The sequence below is a fragment of the Bufo gargarizans genome, chromosome 10 (genome assembly GCF_014858855.1).
Source record: "Bufo gargarizans isolate SCDJY-AF-19 chromosome 10, ASM1485885v1, whole genome shotgun sequence".
NCBI classification, from domain to species: Eukaryota; Metazoa; Chordata; class Amphibia; order Anura; family Bufonidae; genus Bufo; species Bufo gargarizans.
Genome location: NC_058089.1, coordinates 124,777,258 through 124,799,076, shown reverse-complemented (window position 1 = coordinate 124,799,076; position 21,819 = coordinate 124,777,258). Strand labels below are relative to the sequence as shown.

The 21,819-nt window shown below is 45.0% G+C and overlaps 1 protein-coding gene across 3 annotated transcripts in view; it reads right to left on the bottom strand.

The window, feature by feature from the left end:
• Positions 1–21,819, bottom strand: part of PC (pyruvate carboxylase) — a 405,325-nt gene that overhangs the window by 320,203 nt on the left and 63,303 nt on the right. The gene's annotated exons all lie outside the window — the stretch shown is intronic.

Sequence of the window (21,819 nt, the reverse complement as noted above, 5' to 3'; positions counted from 1 at the left end):
GGTGCTTCTCTTCTCCAGAAGGCTTTTCTGAGCGGCTTATATTACTTCCTGGAGTGTGTGTGCACGCCGATCTGTCCTCCTGTTTGCGTCAAAGCTAAGTGTACCTTTATCTGTTAATATCTGTTTGCTGGATCCCAGGTGACCCTGACTCCCTCCGTATCTTGTGTAGGGAGCCGGTGGTCGTGTCCCCTCACTATTGTAGGGTGCTCAGGGCTTTATAGTCAAGGTTCGTGGATATGCAGACCTCCACCATTCGGATCTTTGCATAGGCTGAGCAGCCAGGGAAAGTGCCAGGTCTTCTGCAGGGGTCTCCCTGGGTTCCTTAGTTTTTGAATCCAGCGAGTCGTTTATACATGTTGCTTTGCCTTATTTCCTGTACACCGTCCATGACAGTAGCTTAGTATTAGTATGCGTAGACTGCGTAGCTTAGTATTAGTGTGCGTAGACTCTATATACCAGGGGTACCCAACATTTTTAGAACTGGGGGTTACATTGCTCTATTTCTAGAGGCCGGAAAAATAAAAAGCTGATGCAAAGTGAATTGGGGGGGGGGGGGGCGATCACTACCACAATCATTCCCCAGGCCCCTCATTATCAGCACAGTCCTGATTACACAGGAGATGTGCTGATGATTATCGTACATCTTTCATCCTGATAAAATTTGCAAATCAGCCGACAAATGAGTGATTCCTCGTTTATCGGCTGATCGGCAGCACGTTTATACCAGCCAGATATCGGGCGCGAGCGCTCCTATGGACACTTATTCCCAGTAATTGTCCAGATATCATGTAGCTTTATAGAGGCTTAAAGAGGACCTTTCATGGGTCCAGACATTATGAAATAAATAGCAGGATACGTAGGGCATAGAGCAGGGATCTAAGAGAGCTTACAATTTTTTTTTTCTGGGCCCCGCGCCGTTCCCCCGCTGTGCCCCTCTGCAGTTTTCCTGGCTGGTATGCTAATGAATAGCCTCTGTACAGGGAGGAGGAGGCACCGGGGTTTCTCTATGGGCGTCTCCTTCTCAATGCCTAATAAACTGCAGGCATTGAGCATGGACTCCCATATTGTTGAGTGGATTAGGCAGTGGCTGAGTGACAGACAACAGAGGGTTGTAGTCAATGGAGAACATTCAAAACAAGGTCATGTTACCAGTGGGATTCCACAGGGATCTGTACTGGGACCAATTTTGTTTAATATCTTCATAAGTGATATTGCAAAAGGCCTCGATGGTAAGGTTTGTCTTTTTGCTGATGACACAAAGATATGTAACAGGGTTGATGTTCCTGGAGGGAAACGCCAAATGGAAAAGGATTTAGGAAAACTAGAAGAATGGTCAGAACTCTGGCAACTGAAATTTAATGTGGATAAGTGCAAGATAATGCACCTGGGGCGTAAAAACCCAAGGGCAGAATATAGAATATTTGACACAGTCCTGACCTCAGTATCTGAGGAAAGGGATTTAGAAGTAATTATTTCAGAAGACTTAAAGGTGGGAAGACAATGTAATAAAGCAGCACGAAATGCCAGCAGAATGCTTGGATGTATAGGGAGAGGTATAAGCAGTAGAAAGAGTGAAGTGCTTATGCCGCTGTACAGATCACTGGTGAGACCTCACTTGGAGTATTGTGCGCAGTACTGGAGGCCATATCTCCAGAAGGATATAGATACTCTAGAGAGAGTTCAGAGAAGAGCTACTAAACTGGTCCATGGATTGCAGTATAAAACTTACCAGGAGAGGTTAAAAGACCTTAACATGTATAGCTTGGAAGAAAGAAGAGACCGAGGGGATATGATAGAAACTTTTAAATACATAAAGGGAATCAACTCGGTAAAGGAGGAGAGCATATTTAAAAGAAGAAAAACTACTACAAGAGGACACAGTTTTAAATTAGAGGGGCAAAGGTTTAAAAGTAATATAAGGAAGTATTACTTTACTGAGAGAGTAGTGGATGCATGGAATAGCCTTCCTGCAGAAGTGGTAGCTACAAATACAGTGAAGGAGTTTAAGCATGCATGGGATAGGCATAAGGCCATCCTTCATATAAGATAGGGCCAGGGACTATTCATAGGATTCAGATATATTGGGCAGACTAGATGGGCCAAATGGTTCTTATCTGCCGACACATTCTATGTTTCTATGTTTCTAAGACGTACTTTTTTTTTTTCTCTCCCAAAGTGCGGGGAAAAATGTCAGTGCATCTTATATGGCAAATATTAATGAGCACTTTTGCAACAATTGTTCCTTATTTTTCAAATATGCAAACTGACACCAAAATAAATTATTATAATTCTCTATTTTGTGTTGGTCATTTTGTTATATAATATGTATAGTTTCATGTGAATGGTGCGGTAATGCGATGGTTTTGTTTGGTGTTTTTTTTATTTTATTTATAAAATTAGATATACATTAGGGCTGCACGATATGGGAATTTTGTGCGATTGCGATTAGGGCCCTAAAAATTGCGATAACGATATGCGATGCGATATTTTAAGGGAATTGTGCTAGAGGTCTATTTGCTTGGATTTTCCCATATGAGCCGCTGACGCGGCTGGGTATGACAGTTGTGGGGGATCTGTGGATGATGCACTGTTATGGGGGAATCTGTGGATGGCGCTGTGTTGTGGGGGATCTGTGGAGGACGCTGTGTTGTGGGGGATCTGTGGAGGACGCTGTGTTGTGGGGGATCTGTGGAGGACGCTGTGTTGTGGGGGATCTGTGGAGGACGCTGTGTTGTGGGGGATCTGTGGAGGGCGCTGTGTTGTGGGGGATCTGTGGAGGGCGCTGTGTTGTGGGGGATCTGTGGAGGGCGCTGTGTTGTGGGGGATCTGTGGAGGGCGCTGTGTTGTGGGGGATCTGTGGAGGGCGCTGTGTTGTGGGGGATCTGTGGAGGGCGCTGTGTTGTGGGGGATCTGTGGAGGGCGCTGTGTTGTGGGGGATCTGTGGAGGGCGCTGTGTTGTGGGGGATCTGTGGAGGGCGCTGTGTTGTGGGGGATCTGTGGAGGGCGCTGTGTTGTGGGGGATCTGTGGAGGGCGCTGTTATATGGGGGATCTGTGGAGGGCGCTGTTATATGGGGGATCTGTGGAGGACGCTGTTATATGGGGGATCTGTGGAGGACGCTGTTATATGGGGGATCTGTGAAGGACGCTGTTATATGGGGGATCTGTGAAGGACGCTGTTATATGGGGGATCTGTGGAGGACGCTGTTATATGGGGGATCTGTGGAGGACGCTGTTATATGGGGGTTTCTGTGGAGGGCGCTGTTATGGGGGTTTCTGTGGAGGACGCTGTTATGGGGGATGTGTGGAGGACGCTGTTATGGGGGATCTGTGGAGGACGCTGTTATGGGGTGGATCTGTGGAGGACACTTATGGGGGATCTGTGGAGGACGCTGTTATGGGGTGGATCTGTGGAGGACGCTGTTATGGGGTGGATCTGTGGAGGACAGTGTTATGGGGGATCTATGGAGGACACTTATGGGGTGGATCTGTGGAGGACGCTGTTATGGGGTGGATCTGTGGAGTACGCTGTTATAGGGGATGTGTGCTATGACACATAGGGCCATGAAAGGGGCCAGTATAAGACATATAGCATCTTATCCTGGTCCCCCTCATGGCCCTATGTGTCCCCTCATGTGTCCTAAACTGTGCACATAACTGGCTTTGCGTGTAAAGTATGTTACTCCTGTGTGAAACAAGCTCTCTCCTATTGATAACAGGTCCGGCCTCTGTACTCACTGTCACTATGAATGCACTGCAGCGAGTTGGCCGGCCGGCGCGTGACTGACGTCACTTAGTAACGCTTCTCCCACTTCAGGAAGCAGGAGCCTTACTAAGTGACGTCAGTCACGCACCGGCCACCTCGCTGCCGTTCGCTGCAGTGCATTCATCGTAATAGTGAGTACAGAGGCCGGACCTATTATCAATAGGAGAGAGCTTGTTTCACACAGGAGTAACATACTTTACACGCAAAGACAGTTATGTGCACGGGGCCCCTTCATATATAATCGTGGCATTTTCGGGTCGGCCAAATCGCCATATCGCATTTGCCGATTATCGCGATTCGATTATTTTTTGAATTTATCGTGCAGCCCTATAATATATATATATATATATATATATATATATATATATATAACGTTCTTTAGTTTTTATATTACTGTTTCTTTCGATCATCAGCATCTGATCGGCAGGGGTCTGACACCTGCCAATCAACGGTTTCAGAAGGCAACAGTGTGGGCGGTAGTGCCATGGCCTTCTCGCTGTTTCCCCACAGGCCAGTGATGTCACGGCTACTATCAATGCCCTGGGCGCAGTTCATCCTCATTCACTTAAGTGGGGCTGATAGTAGTCGTGATGTCACTGCCGTGCAGGAAACGGCGAGAGGGCCGTAGTGCTACTGCCAACGCCGCTGCCTTATCAAACAGCTAAAAACCCTATATATGCCCCAACCATAATATAAGCCTATGGTACACACCATAACAAAAAACCTACAAACAACTACCAGGCCGCTTATAAATGAATGTCTTTTTATTGCATGATTACATATAACTTACAAACATGATTAAAAGAACATGGGTGCAGGGACTAAAGGGACATCAACTGGAGGAAGCACACTTTTTATTTTATTTTTTTACACTGTAGTTTTCGCTTTATAAGACGCACCTCCCTCCCCCAAAAAGTGGGATGAAAATATCTGTGCGTCTTATAAAGCAAATACTAGTGAGTGCGTCCATAATGGGAGTGTTCACTAGTATGCATTAGGTGTTGGGAGTGAAGCGCTGAGAGCACTTCGGTACTCACCCTCCCTGGGGCCGGCGCTGTACTGTCCTGACCCGCACAGCATCAGGATGTAGTGCACGCACTAGGACCTAACGCTGCACGGCGACAGCTCCAGCCAGAGAAGACAAGGGAGCGCTGCCGGAAATGGAGAGGAGCCGGGGCGCAGGAGAGGTAAGAGGAGTATTTTATTCTGATGGTCTGGCAAAGAACTCTGGGGGATGTGACAATGAGGGCTGATATCACATGACCGTGTCTGTGACAACGCCTGCATTTCATCCATGACAGACTGGGTCTGTCCCCTCTAAGTGTCATCTGCTAGGCTGATTCCTACCAAGGGTCTGTGAAAACCACTGACAGAACATGGATGCCATCTGTGTCCTGTCAGTGGTCTTCACGGACCTGTAGATGCCAATGAGCGTGTTTAGTCCACAACACATCCCAAAGAAGTGCATGCCTGTTGTTTTCACATTGGCCCGCTGTTAGTGGAAAAACCTGGATGTGTGAACAAGCACACTAAGGCATGTGCTGTCCACGAAGAGCACAAACTGCACATGAATGGGAGCTCAGCTGCAGTAGCCCAGCACGGCCACTACACTTTGTATGGCGCTGTGCCTCCTGTTCCATTCAAAGTGCTACCTCCAGCGTCTGAGGCTTCAGGGCATGGCTGATCTCAATGATCAGCCACTGCAGGAGCCTGGAAAACCCCTTTAAGGGCCCTTGCACACGACCATATGCCCTCCGAAACATGTGTTCTGTGAGCGGGCCATATGTCCCGGAGCGGCATTGATTGTGCGCAGGGGGGCACACAACTTCATAGATTACAATGGTGCTGTGCACGTTGGGCCACCTGTGGGGCGATTGTTTCGGAGGGCATACGGTCTTCGTGTGCAATGGCCCTAAAGCTGCACCACATTTTTCGAACATAAGGTGACATTTGATGCAAATTAGCTCAACACAGACTACTGTAAAAATAGTGCCCTCAGGATAAACCTCCCCCTCGGTGTCCACTTAGAGGAAATTAATAGTAAAAGAAGCTTAAATGATGGATAATGGACATTACCATAAAATACGTGCCCTGCTGTAGTGATCGCTCAGTGTAATCAATATCCATCTGGAGACCTATTATATGTCACTTAGAAGCAAAGACAGGTCATGGTAAATGTCCCAAAGGAAGAATGGGAACCGCTCTGACCTTCAAGCCTCATGCATACAGCCGTATGTGCTGTGCCGCCCGCAAGATACGGACACCAGCAGCATGCATGCCGCATTTTTCAAGGGCCCAGTAGTAGAAATGCCTATTTTTGTCCACAAAGTGGAGAATAGGACGGATTTGCGCTGAGGATAGTACACTGTCTGCATTTTTTGCTGTCCCACTGAAATGAATGGGTCCACGTCCGGACCACCCAAAATGAAATATATGAGAACTTTGTGTGGAAGTGGAGGAGGTTTGTTTGTGTCGCCAGCAGCAAAATAAGAGATGTTATTTACAATGTGGGGCATTATAGGGGACAGTATTTACAATGGGGAACTATAGGGGACATATATATATATATATATTTATGTCCCCCTATAGTGCCCACAGTGTAAATACTGACAATGATATGATATTCCATAATGGCAGTGAGGTTTTTCATGAGTGAACTGTGAGTTACAGGTCTTCATTCTTCTAGGCCAAGCATGGCCACCCTGCGGCCCTCCAGCTGTTGTATGCCCTGCTGTAGACTGGTACCTGTAGGCAGAGGGCATGCTGGGAGTTTTGCAACAACTGGAGAGCCTCAGGTTGGCCATCCCTGTTCTAGGCAGAACAGTGAATGCAATCCCCAAGGATTATAACATAGAGGGAACACATTGACAATGTGGGTGAAGAAGTTCTGCCCACCTAACATCTCAGCCTGTACAGGGTAAGACATGAGAAGACAACCAAGCTGGCCCTGCCATAAGCTGAGATAAGCGGCTACAGTTTGCAGCATCCTGCACTTATTTTGGTACAGAAAATATGCCAGAATCCACAGGGATTTACAAGAAGATTTGCCACAGATTTCCCCTCTTTCTCTCTAGGAGAGTGTCGAGGATGACCCAATGGCAGATGCAGGGGGGGGGGGGGCATCTCCATAGTCATCTGTATCGCCGTCCTCAGGACAGCGATACAGATGACTGTACTGAGGCAGGGGAGGGAGAGGCGTGTCCCTTCCCCTTCCTCTGATAGGCTGCCGGCCTAGTGCCTGCAGCCTATCAGAGGCCGGCGCAGGCGGCGCGATTACATCATCGCGCTGCCAGAGCCGTACAGTGCGGGACATAGGCCGGAAGAGGCCTGCATCGCTGACATGGAGGTAAGCATGTTTTTTTTTTTTATATATACAATACTTTTCCTGGCATATGGGGGGGGGGCTGTTATTGCTGGCCCATGGGGGGGCGCTGTTATTATTGGCACATGGGGAGGCTGTTATTACTGGCACATGATTGGGGGGGTTGCTCTTGTTACTGGAACATCATTGGGGGGCACTATAGGGGCAACTACTGAGCCACAAAGAAGGGGTATTTTATATGGGGGGCTCTTACAGTACAATTTTATACTGGGACACATTATGGTGGGTACTATGGGGAAGGGGGGGAGAGGAGTACTATGGGGTCATCTACGGGGGGCACTAAGAAGGGGTATTTTATACTTGCAAATTATGGGGGACACTGAGGGCATCTACTGGAGCATTTTATACTGGTACATTATGGGGGCACTAGGAGGAAGGAGGGTGTGGAGCACTGGGGGCACTATATAGGGGTATTTTATATTGGCACATTATGGGGGCACTATGGGGACATTAGCTCCCCTGGGGCATCACAAGGGGGTATTTTTTTGCACATTATTAGGAGAATTGTTTCTACTGGATGGGCATTATGGTGGGCTTTATTACTCCCCCATGGTATGACCCCCTAGTAGCAGCACCAGTCTCTCCCTGCTCTGCTATTCCTCTGCCCCTTCTCCAAATCCTTATTATGAAATCTTTCTCATTAGGATAAAACACATCATCAGATCCGCCGAGCCCCCGGCCAAAGTGTTGAAGTGGCGTCCGAGATCCCTAAGGGCCAAGTCAAGTAATTGTAAGTTTTCATGTGGAGTATGTTTGTTATACACATATAGCATACACTGTGCCACACAATATACAGTATACCGCTACACTGTGCCACACAATATACAGTATACCGCTACACTGTGCCACACAATGTACAGTATACCTCTACACTGTGTAGTCTGTTCTACACTCACCTAAAGAATTATTAGGAACACCTGTTCTATTTCTCATTAATGCGATTATCTAGTCAACCAATCACATGGCAGTTGCTTCAATGCATGTAGGGTTGTGGTCCTGGTCAAGACAATCTCCTGAACACCAAACTGAATGTCAGAATGGGAAAGAAAGGTGATTGAAGCAATTTTGAGCGTGGCATGGTTGTTGGTGCCAGACGGACCGGTCTGAGTATTTCACAATCTGCTCAGTTACTGGGATTTTCACGCACAACCATTTCTAGGGTTTACAAAGAATGGTGTGAAAAGGGAAAAACATCCAGTATGCGGCAGTCCTGTGGGCGAAAATGCCTTGTTGATGCTAGAGGTCAGAGGAGAATGGGCCGACTGATTCAAGCTTATAGAAGAGCAACGTTGACTGAAATAACCACTCGTTACAACCGAGGTTTGCAGCAAAGCATTTGTGAAGCCACAACATGCACAACCTTGAGGCGGATGGGCTACAACAGCAGAAGACCCTACCGGGTACCACTCATCTCCACTACAAATAGGAAAAAGAGGCTACAATTTGCACGAGCTCACCAAAATTGGACTGTTGAAGACTGGAAAAATGTTGCCTGGTCTGATGAGTCTCGATTTCTGTTGAGACATTCAAATGGTAGAGTCCGAATTTGGCGTAAACAGAATGAGAACATGTATCCATCATGCCTTGTTACCACTGTGCAGGCTGGTGGTGGTGGTGTAATGGTGTGGGGGATGTTTTCTGGGCACACTTTAGGCCCCTTAGTGCCAATTGGCCCCCTTTTGCCTACCTGAGCAGTTCTGAAGGCAAAAGGGGGTCCAACACTGTATTAGTATGGTGTTCCTAATAATTCTTTAGGTGAGTGTATAAGCACCATTGTTTTGTGGCGACGGACAGAAAATAATCTGGAAGTGCCCCTCCCGAGACCAGGCTCTGGATCCGCCACTGGGACGACCAAGTACTGCGCTCAGCTATTTCTGACATTCCTATAGAGAATGATTGGACTGGGAGGGTGTACACTCAACCTGCCGCTTCATCAGGACAGGGGAGCGGTGGAGGTCCCAGTGGTCAGACCCACACAAATCCGTTATGAGAGTGATCTTGAAGACATCTTACCGCCAGTGTGGACACATCGATTGCAGTGCTCAAGAGAATAAAGATGAAGTAATGCAGTTGTCATTGTGACTACTGTGGTATGCCACGTGGAGTACCTCAAGCTGCAATTATCATCCTCTTAGGCCAGACACAGACGAGCGAGTTCAATGTGAGAAACTCGCTGCATGTGGCAGTGTGAGTTCCCATTCTGACCTCTGCTCCTGTGACAGGTTCGCACAGTGTTAGGCCTCATGCACACGACTGTATGTGCAACGGGGTGGCCTCCCCCTAGGGCCCTCTATGTCGTGTCCCAGGTTTAGGAATGCCGAGTGGTATAATGTGGCCTAAAATGTCTCTTTATGTGTGTCATGGTGCTCCTACATGGATACCACTGGACCCCAGGCTTTGGCTCTGAAGCAATAAATAGGGGGAATAATTGAGGGATTTGAAGAAATAACTTGAGTCCAGAACTTGAGATGAAGTTCAACATCAGCTTTACTTGCATAAACGCTTCTTCCAATGGTTTACATGCTTTGTCTTGTTCCAGCAGGCTTTAGCTCTAAACTGGCAGGCAAACTCAACTCTGCTATATCTGTTTCTCTAACTCTGCTGTACTGACAGGCTGGCTGTATAACTCAGCTTCTTCTGTATGCTACACTTCTTCTCTGTAGTCTGACTCTAGGTTATCAGAGGGGACCTTTCCTCCTGGCTCCTGAGGCTTCAAGCTTTGACCTCCATGTCCAGCAGAGCTGAAGGTGCTCTGGCTTGTATGGGCACGTCCAACAGAGACGTGCCTCTGCACGCCTTCCCCTAGCTAGGGATAAGCTAGACTGAAGCTAAGTGGTCAACCTTCCTGCAGGTAGTAGGGCTCGCCCACTTCTCTCCAGAGGGGGGTTAGAATGGAATGGTAAGTTCCATTCTATCTCTAACTATAGCTCTGCCATATTTTCTGACACCTGCTGGTGAACCAGGCACACTACATGAACAGTTACATAAATGCACAATGTGTAGGACTTGGAATAATTGTATAAGATGACATGAGGTCAGACCAATAGACAGTAGTAAGGTGCAGAAGTGGTAACACCGCTCTGTAGTGTTACATATGTATTTTAGGGTCCACAAAAAATAAGGATGACGTCCGTGTGCATTCCGTATTTTGCGGAATGAAACAGCTGGCCCCTAATAGAACAGTCCGTAATGTGGATAATAATAGGACATGTTCTAGTTTTTTGCAAAACGGAAATACGGACATACAGAAATGGAATGCACATGTAGTAACTTCCATTTTTTGGGAGGACCCGTTGAAATGAATGGTTCCGTATACAGTCCGCCAAAAAAAAAAAAAGGAATGGACATGGAAAGAAAATATGTTGCATGAGGCCTTATAGTCATTTATAAGGTTGTGTATCCCTCCATTATGTCAGTGTAATTTAATAGATTCCAGGTCTCACACTGACTCACAGCCTTATAAATCTTTAAAATGCTGCACGATCCTATCAGAGCAGCAGATGTCAGAACACGAACTTTCACCGCCACACGCCGCAAGTTTCTCACACTGAACTTGCACGTCTTCTACAAATGGTAAATCATTTGATCATTGATTGACTCACTTTCTACTTAGTTTTAATGTGAAGTACCAATTCTTAGAGTTCTTACACTAAGTACAGCTAAAGAACTAGCCGTACATTAGGGACATTATACTGTCCATCATAACTGGTATATTTCAGGACCTCTGCAGGAATATGCACCACTTAGGATGTCCGCAATGTATACAGTCTGTGGTGTAATTTAACATATCATCCTATCAACCAATGCTTATTCCCATCTGCCAGGTCAGAGCCCACTAACATGCTGTGCCAAACAGGATTACCCATTAGCTTGCAAAAAGAAAAAAATTATCCAGAAAACGTCATTGGACACGTCGCGTTTTGCTTGTTTTCCTGCACGTACGGCACTTTGTGTCTGTGCTACCTGTACACAAACTCTCGTTAGAGTGGAAGACTACAAAAGACCTTTCCCTAGATACAGACTTTGATCCCGCCTGCCCTTTCCCCCAGCTGGCGGAGTAAACAGCTCTATAGCCACACCGGCACTGGAGCTCCATGCTATATTGTCCAGGTTAAAAAGTGGCAGACAGTAAAATAAATACACAGCTAGCAATTTATGTGGAGCAGAGTTCAGCCTGTGCATCAGACACCAATGTCACATCCCGGGACCTTGAAGCAAACATTAATAGTGTTTTCAGTACAAACGGCCAAAAGGGAACACGCAGAATAACTTCCCGCAATATAAAACACGATAAGGATGTCAAAATTGTAAACACGTGTCCGTTATCACTGGCAGGTCGCCAGATAGATGTGTGCTGACACAAAGTGAAGAAAATTCATGACGACAGAAGCACAGATCAGGTTTAGTCCTCATGCACACAACCATATGTATTTTGCTATCAGAAAAACACGGATCAGAAAAATACGGATGATGTCAGGTTTGTGGACCGTTAAATGGGCACGGTCATGTGCTTGAGGCCTTAGGGAGATTTCACATCTCCGTTTCATTTTATGTTGTGATCTGTCCAGAAGAACAGAAAAAAAGGATCTTGTAAAAAAAAAACTGATCCTGTGCATCAGTTCACAGGATCCGTTTTTTATTACACGAACCGCCACAATCATTTTACTCCACTGGGAAAGCTATCATCTCACGAACCTAAAAAAGGGATACCTCGTGGTCAGTATCTGCGAATATAAAGAAACTGCTCAGAACCAGAGAGCTTTTACCATAAGACTCCTTAACCGCTTTAGGGCGAGAGGGTGTCCCCAGCAGGTCCTTAGGAATACATTCCTGAATGCAGAGTCACGGGAACGGAATACTCTCTTGGTCCCTAGGGAACCGGATACCAAGGGGAGGAGGTCATCAGGATTATCTCCACTTTTGATGTTGAGAATCGAAGGGTGAGGGAGATACTTGAGAAATATTGGCCAATTCTCCGGATGGATCTAGACGTGGCTGATGTCTTATTACCCCGTCCGAGTATCACATTCCGACGTGGTAGATGTCTATGAGACCGACTGGTCCGTAGCCACTTCTCACGTCCGGTTCCAACTAGGACATGGTTAGATTGGGTGTTTTTCGGTGTGGAACGTGCTCGGCCTGTCGTTATGTGATGAATTCAGAAGTAAATGTATGTTCAGCCGTTTTTTGGGTGTGGAACGTGCTCGGCCTGTCGTTAGGTGAGGAATTCAGAAGTGAATGTATGTTCATTCACAAATAGAAGTTATATCATTAGGGATTTTATCAATTGCAGGAGCAAAGGGTTAGTATACCTCTTCCAGTGCTCCTGCCCCTTGGACTATGTGGGGGAAACATTTAGAGAATTCCGTGGACGTATCCTTGAACATGTAAATAATATTAAGAAAAAGAACAATACCCCCTTGGCAAATCACATGTGGGAATGTCATAATGGAGATCTTAGGTCACTATCTTTTTCGGCATTGGAACTATTAAGACCTTCCCCAGGAAAGGTGACTGGGACCGTAGAATCCTTCGAAAAGAAACAGAGTGGATCTATAGGTTTAGGTCACCTGGGGGACTGAACGAGAGACTGACCTTATATCTGCTAGGTTGCCCCGTCTGTACTTTATAGCTTCACCTCGTATTTCTGACAGAATTTGATATAGACGCAGGAAGCGTCATTTCTTTTTGCATATGAAAGCTGTCCGTCATCTGATAGCTTAGAAATGATCATATTTACTATAATTGTGTAGTGGCACATTTTGGCACAGGAGAGGTCTCTTATTTATTATACTTCTCTTATCTAGTTTATTTATTCCCCTATATTTTGTCCTGACTTATACCAATTGTAATTACCAGTAATTAGTCGCACCCCCTTTATAAACAAACTTAATATGGTGTCCCTCTCATCTCCATATTTTCCCCCCATATATCGTGTGAAGTGGTGTAGTTTGTAGCAAGACACCATTAGTCCCTCCATTAAAGCCTCCTGAGCTGTAATATATAGGAATTCACGTGCCCCCTTCTCTGCTGGCCTCAGACTTGTGCGTTCCACGATCGCTGTGAGTGAAGCACACGTCCATCTTTTAGTCCTCCTGTATGTTTCCTGCCGGCTGTATATCTATGCGCTCCACAATCGCTGTATGTGGAGCGCACGTCCATCTTGGATCATCCCACATGGCGATGCGTTCCACAGCAGCATCTGGTGGAGCGCACCGCCATCTTGCTTCAGTCAGCGGTGGCTCTCATCGAGAGTCGTGGAGGATGGTGGGGGCGTATCAGGGTCCTGTCTGTATTATGTACGGTGAGATGCGTCTTCAGGTGAGTCCTGGACGCAATGATTGTTGGTTAATTGGCTGGGGTTAATAGGGGACTCTGACAGTACGTGGCCATCCAATGAGAAATGGCAACGTGCGATCATCTGATAGAGAGGGGGGCGTACCCACAGGTGGAGTAGACAAATCCGGTTTTAGCCCGCCCTTGATTCCATCATTTAAAGGAGAGTTCATTCCCTTGGCAAAATGGAGCTGTTATTTTGCCCTCTGGAGCCCCCCAACCATGTATCCTTCATCTGTGTGAGGACTGGACCATTACGCTATCCTTGTGTATCAGCTAGGTGGCTTTTATATCTTAAAACTGAGGGTGTCTTACAGTTCCTCATACTCAGTAAACTGTCAAAAGATCCAGGGAATAAATGGCAGCATGGTGATACAGGTGCTTAGGTCCAAAACTGACCAGGAACAATACAGTTAGGGAGTTTCTACTGTAGGTTCTGCTTGTGTTTCTCAGTAATATGATTAACTCACACACAAATGCAAACCAAAAGTTGGCGCAAATTTAGGTTTTCACGGTTTGCTGCTTCAGTTTTTTTGGTGCAATTTGAATTAACTGTAGATTGTTATGAAGAGTGATCAGGTGACTTGGAATTAACTTAAAAGGCATTCCTTGCCGTGAAAATTAACTTAATTACAAAAACAAAATGACCTGCTCACATTTTTTCAGTGATCTTCTTGTTAGCGTAAGACAGTGGTGGCCAACCTATGGCACGGGTGCCAGAAGTGGCACTCAGAGCCCTCTCTATGGGCACCCGCATCCTGGAAAAAGTCTATGTTGTACCAATATGCCTTAGACTTTCCCTGCCATTCATCAGCGCAGGGCGCACTATGAACAGCACAGGCAGCGCATTCCTTGCAGGCTATTATAGCTAAATGATAAAGTACATGGAAGATATACTATATTGGTATTCAGGTTAAATTGCTGTGTTGGCACTTTGCGATAAATAAGTGGGTTTTCGGTTGCAGTTTGGGCACTCAGTCTGTAAAAGGTTCTCCATCACTGGGGTAGGAGAAAGTGTCAACAAGGACAAAGGAGCTGATATCACTCTGTCGTGCTGATTGAATTAGATAAGCAATGGTTTCTTTAAAAAAAAGGGGGGGGGGAGGTGCTTGAAATCATTGTTTTCTTCTATTAACCATGGTTACCCCCAAGTAAACACATTGCTTTGCATCTAAAGGGCTTCACAGGCAAGGACATTGCTACTGGTAAGATTACACCTAAATCAACTATTTATTGGTTCATCAAGAACTTTTGGCCACTTAATAAAAAGAATTGTAAGTTTGTCCGAGGACTCACATTTTGTGTTCTGTGTTGCTTAGGAATGCTTCACACACACACACATGATCATAGGGGCCCATACTATTTTTGCTATGGGACCCTATGAGATCTTTGTATGCCCCTGGTGGTCCCTGCTGGTAGTATGGACTCCTAGGTCGTGTTCACAGTGTAGCTGCTAGTAAGTGGATTCAACAGGTAGAATAGTTGTATTAGCTGGGGTCAGAACCAGATGGGAGCAACATCAAGGCCAAATCAGTAAACCAGTATCCATAACAGAGACAAGCCGGGTCAAACCAAGATAAACAGTACACAGTAACCGGCATGAGAATAGTCTGAAACAGTCTGAGGCCATACACAGTAGCCAATACTAGGGACAATGCAAAAGAATAGTCAAATAAATGATCCTGGTCAATAAATACAAATATTCTAAAAAAAATGCATAGAGAGACAAACCAAGGTGATGACTAATAACTGGAATTGAGCAGGAGGAGAGAAGGATTTAAGTAGAGCCCAGATCTAACTAAATGTCAAGCACAGCCCCCTCGTTCCTCTCTGCTCTATCTCAGGAGCTAGAACAGGCAGGATTTTTCACAGCTCTCAATCTGTGCCCTCATCTGCCTTTTTGCCTGGCTTCTGGAGCAGAAACAGGCAAAGCTGTAAAGCACATTAAATTAATTTTGGCAAAAGGAATATGCATGAGATGTCCTAACTTTTCTCTGATGGCAGATCCTTTTGTGTTTTCAGGAGAGAAAGCCACCATCAAGGTTGAGAATGTGTGCTTATGGGTGGTTCAGGAAGCATAGGTGTCAGCCACACAAGTGTTTTGGGACCCCTTGTTGGGTTGGGTTATTGGGCAGATACATCTTTTACCCCAGGCAGCAAGTTGTGTGCACTAAATCAAAGTTGAGTGTACCCAGACCCAGATAGGTGCTAGGATCCTAACAAAATGAACCCAATTTAGGGAACGGCAAAGGTATGTTCCCATATATGATTTCCCATGCTGTTCAATTGGTTGTTTTTCTGGCATGTGCATGGATTTTTATAAACCCCTTTCAGAAATTGTGGAAATTGTACTAATATATGATATAGGAGAATATAGGATAATCGTTTGCATATCAAAGTGGGTGATAAAGCACGTACCAGTTATTCTGCACAAAAATGATGGAGAAATACCACGGTGAATTGGCCTAGTCATAGCTCGTTGACTCGTTTTAGTATCATCACAATAAATATGGATAAGCGGCTGCCGGCATTGCTGACAGTTTCACAGCCCCTGCCTCTGCCCTCTCTAATATGGAGTTGTTCTGATAATGAGAGGATTTTAGCAATTTGCAAATTCCTGCTGTTTCAGTGAAGATCAACCCGCTTCAACTATCATGGTTCTTCAAGTGCTATGCCATTAGTCTCGGTGTATTCCAGAAAACATAAGGACAAGGTGCCAATTTTGGCAATAAACTAGGAATGCATCTTATAAAACGTTCCACTCTGAATGTCATCAGCTCAGAAAAGTGTAAAAACTGTAACTTTTCTTTTCTGAGCAGCCTATGTGCTTTATTCACATTCATGTATAGAAAGCGCACTTATGTGAGCCATAAACGCTGATGGAGAAGTTTCTGAAATTGAATGGGTTTTATACAACACGTATCCATGACTGCCGACTGCCTGATTTTCAGGTCAGCTTCTCTTAAGAAGATTGGAGCTGCATATGCTTGATGAATTTAAGCTGGATCAGAGAAAATGACATTATGAAAAGTATAGTACCGGGCTAACGTGTCCCAGAAATTAATAAATTACCATAGAAAGAGATTGTGAAGTAGAAACTGGATATACTGAATAGGAATGTATGAAGCCAGTGGTAATTGGTCTCCTAATGATCAGCTTTAGAAAAAAGAATAAGTGAACATTTACATGAGGCTGACACAGAGACAAAGGGAGAATTTATTACGCCCTGTATTTTAGAATTTAGCACCAAAATAGGGCTTTTTGGAGGGTCATTTTATTTATACAATAATTTACAACTTTTTGCCTTTGTACACCACTCGCTCCAATTTTGAAAAATGGGTGGGAACTTGGGTATGGTCAGCTATGTAAATTAATTTCACATTTAGCCTCCATCTCAGGTCAAGTGGATTTTTGGCTGTTGTGTAGACTTGGAAAACAGTAAAGTACTATAGGTAAAGCCAACAAAAAAGATTTTATAAATGAAAAGTGAGTTTGAGTTCAGTTGTGTTTAGATAAGTTTAGATGCACCACGATCACATAGGGAAACATAGTATAAAATACAATCTATAAATTGGCAATGACACCGGTGCTACCGCTCTAATACTCCAGTATGCTGTATCCAATCACTAGTGGCTGCTGCTGGGTACATATTTTGAGGGGTTCCTGCCACTGCCCCTAGTTATGAACACTCAAAGTATAGTACAAGTACCTAGGCTGGTCAAAGCATACTCTTATCTAAAAGTGAAAAGTATCTTATACTTGCCGTTAGTGGTATAGTTCAAGTCCATCTTGGTTTTTAGTTGTGCTTGAGGAGTAGAGACATCAGCTGAAGTCTCTACTCCTACTCCACAAGCACAACTGAAAATCCAGCGGGACTTTAACTATACCACCAACGGCAAGTATAAGATACTTTTCACTTTTAGGAAATGCTTTGACTAGCGCGGGTACTTGAGTTCACATCGAGAAACATGTTAAAAGGTTTGCCCAGCCTTGTTTAAGTGATGGTCTATCCCCAGACAGCCATGTAGCTCCATCCTTAGAGCCTACAAGGTAATGGTCACTCTCTTTTGTGGCTCACACAGTAATTATGCCCTTTCAGCATTTCGGTCATGTGTGTACATGGTCTTAAAGGCATTCTCCAGACTTTTTTAAGTGATGGCCAGTAATTCACTGTTCTGTCAGCATTATAGTGGACAGTTCTCATCACTGCAGTGCTGTTCCCAGTCAATGGGAGTAGTATTGTACTGATGAGCACTGGCCAATACAATGTTGATGGTGCTCGTAGCTCCAGCGCTAACTTCCAGCAACAGAGCTACACAAAACAAATGATCGCAGTCCACTAGTGATCCTGAGGGTAGGCCATCACTTAAAAAAGACTGGACAACCCCTTTAAGACTATGTCTACACATGACTGAAATGCTGAAAGAGCATTATTACTTTGTGAGCCACTAAAGAGAAATACCATTACTTTGTAGGATCTAAGGCTGGAGCAACTTTAGTAGCAACACATGTCCCGGTGCAGGACAGCCTGTCTCAACCCACAATCCAAACCTGATGACGTCTTGAAACTGTCAGGTCATGGTCACAGAAACTTTCTTGTTGCAACACCACCCCGTTCACTTTCATTACTTGAGATACTGGCGGTGCTACAGCACTATCTTTGATCACACAATGTGTGTCGCAGTAAAAGTCACTTGGTAGCAAAGCCTGAAAGGTGTATTAATAGTGTGTGGGGCCTAAAAGGCCTCCTAAAGGGGGGATTATTACTGTATGGGGGACGAGTTGGGAATTATGGGGGCTTAGTATCTGGAAATGTGGATGGAGAGTTTGTGTAGAGGCAGGGAAATGTTAGGGATGTCCTGGAAAAGTGAGAAGCCAACTATGTCTAGGTGTCAAATTCTGCTGAGACGAGTCGTGGCTAGAAGTCTTCTTTGCACCCTTGGCCAGGTAGAGAAGAAAAGCGCAAGTGAACAACTTCAATCAGAGAAGAAGTCACTAGTGAGTCACTGGATGTAGCTGTAGTATAATCACTTATACGATCTGTAGAGCACCTTGTGAGTAAGGCTACTTTTACACTCCGTCGTGGATCTGCAAAAATGCTTCCGTTACAATAATACAACCGCATGCATCCGTCATGAATGGATCTGGTTGTATTATTTCTTCTATAGCCAAGACGGATCCGTCTTGAACACCATTGAAAGTCAATGGGGGACGGATCAGTTTTCTATTGTGCCAGATTGTGTTAGTGAAAACAGATCCGTCTCTATTGACTTACATTGTGTGTCAGGATCCGTTTGCCTCCGCATTGTCCGGCGGACACCAAAACGCTGCAAGCAGCGTTTTGGTGTCCGCCTCCAGAGCGGAATGGAGACTGATCGGAGGCAAACTGATGCAATCTGAGCGGATCCTTTTCCATTCAGAATGCATTAGGGCAAAACTGATCCGTTTTGGACCGCTTGGGAGAGCCCTGAACGGATCTCACAAACGGAAACCAAAACGCCAGTGTGAAAGTAGCCTTACTGGTGTCTACCACTGTGTGGTGGTAATACTGGTCTTACCGGGGTTATAATTAACTTACTGTATAGTGGACTTCAGTGACTATTTAGTAGTAATATGCGGTATGGTGTGGCAGTATTTGTTTCCCATGTATAATAGTATTATTGGTAACATTGGCCTTCATACACTTTGCTCAGTAATAGTATGGTTATGATATTTGTTACTTAAATACATCAGCCCATGGTACTTGTGGTTCTCCATCAGTTGAAATTTTAACTAAACTTCAACTCCCAGCATGCATTGATAGCTGCAGTTTCACGGAATGCTTGGAATGATAGTTTTAGAAAAATCTTGGGAGCCCATTAATGAATTTCACAAGGAACCCCTTTAGCAACCAGTGGTACAATTGTTTTAGGACCACAGCCGTTATTAAAGGGGTTCTCCAAGATGTTTGTTTTCTACTTAGCTCACTTGTTCATGGGATTATACAACCCCATCCTTATCTCTAGTGGCTGCTGACATGATTGCCTCAGCATGTAAACACAGCAACTATGCTCAGATCCATACAATGCCTGGAAAGTACAGTATGTCCTGCTGCAGCAGTATCACAGACTGGTGTCCTATACATTACACAGTGATGAAAGGGGGGAACTAACTCTCCTTAGGGAGAGAGCACCTTAATCAGCGCGAGGAGACTTATAGGCCATACCTGCTCCTCTGGAATTCTGGAAGGGAAGGGATGCAAATGAGCTCTTAACAATCTCTGCCTCTAATGCCACCAGATGTAAGGCAGCTATCCTATAAGTCAGTGTTCAGCTCTTAAAATAAGCCTTGAGACATGACTAGAGCTTGTTAAGAGCTCATTTGCATCCCTTCCCTCCCAGAATTCCAGAGGAGCAGGTATGGCCTATAAGTTTCCTCACACTGATTAAGGTGCTTTCTCTCTAAGGAGAATTAGTTCCCCCTTGACCCGGACACAGGCCTCTCAACCAGTTAAGCCAGTACTCTCTTCTCTGCATTGATGAGGGGCAATCACCCCAAAACAGATGAGGTACTGGCTTATTTTATATCCAAGTCATGTCTCAAGGCTTATTTTATATCCAAGTCATGTCTCAAGGCTTATTTTATATCCAAGTCATGTCTCAAGGCTTATTTTAAGAGCTGAACATTGACTTATGGGATAGCTGCCTTACATCTGGTGGCATTAGAGGCAGAGCTTGTTAAGAGCTCTTTTGCATCCCTTCCCTCCCAGATTTCCAGAGGAGCATGTATGGCGTATAAGGCCTCGTTCACTTCACTGTTTCTCCTTTCCATTCTCCGGCTCTGTTGAGGAGCCGGAGAACAAAAAGGACGGATTCTCCAGATAACTGAGACCTAACTGAGCGTAACGGAGCCTAAAGACCCCATAGACTATAATGGGGTCTGTTCGGTGTCAGCTCAGAATATGATTTTTGAGCTGAGACGTAAGGCAGCTATCCTGGAAGTCAATGTTTGACCCTTTCAATAGGCCTTAAAACATGACTCAGATATTAAATAAGTCAACACCTCAATTGCAGACAGCTGTTTTGGGGGTGATTGCCCCTCATCAGTGTAGAGCAGAGAGTACTGGCTTAACTTGGTGAGAGACCTAGGTCGGGATTTGGGGGGGTACAGTCTCTCCTTGGGGAGAGAACTCCTGAATGGATGAGACTTAGGCTAGGTTCACACCTAGGTTCACATTCCTACGCTCTGTAAAACGCTCAACAGGCAAAAAACCAATGTTTTCCTATGGGCATGGGTCTCACCTGAGCGTTTTACAGCACGTACGAACGCGCTGTAAGACGCCCTACACCACAAGAAGTACAAAAGCTTCTTTGGGGCGTATTGCCGCGCGTATTGTGGCAGTTTTTCATTGTATGCCTCTGTGGTTAATCACACAAACGCGCGTACTACGCGCGTTTCCAAAATACAAAAACGCCCCAACATACGCCTCAAAAATACCAGATAAAAACGCCTGTAAAAAGCACTTATCGAATACGCTCAGGTGTGAACCCAGCCTTATTTTCATGCTCCTCTGGAATTCTGGGAAGAAAGGGATTTCCAGAATTCCAGAGAAGCATGTATGGCCTATAAGTCTCTTCACGTTTCCTTTATTAAAGTTTGGACAGTATAAGGCACTACATGAGAATCGTCAATGTCAGTTCAAAGTGTTCTATAAAAAAAATCCCTACCTCTTGCTGTCTAAAGATAGGAATCAGCAGAAAGTGTCTGTAAAAATCCAGATGCATGATGGGACAAGGATGAACATAAGACTAATTTTTCCATCCATGTAGTTGTTTTTTGCTGGACAAGTTGTAGTTTTTAATGGCACCATTTTGGTAATGATTTACTTTTGTTAAAGGGGTTATCCAATACTATAAAAATGTCCCCCATATGCTGGGCCCCTAACAGTGAATATACTTACCTCGCTCGTCACTCCTGATCCCCACACCAGCGCGGATCGAAACATCCGGTGTCGGGGGGGGGGGGGGGGGGGGGGGGGTCAGCCAATGGCAGGTTCCTCGCTGATCTAATATTAATGACCTATCCTGAGAATCGGTCATCAATATCAGAATCTCAGAAAACCCTTTCAATTTGTAAAATATCATGAAAAATTGTAAAATAAAAATAAGAGTTTCTAAAAAATCTGGATTTCATCGAAGAAAAAAAGTACAGTAGACTTCACAGGAGATAAATTCCTATTTACACACACGTCACACTTTTATTTTACTCCTGTTTGTACTTAAAATAAGCAAAGGTGATGACCCAAGGGGCAGACTCTTAGCATGTGACTGGCTCCAGGCTTTAAAGGATCATTAACAT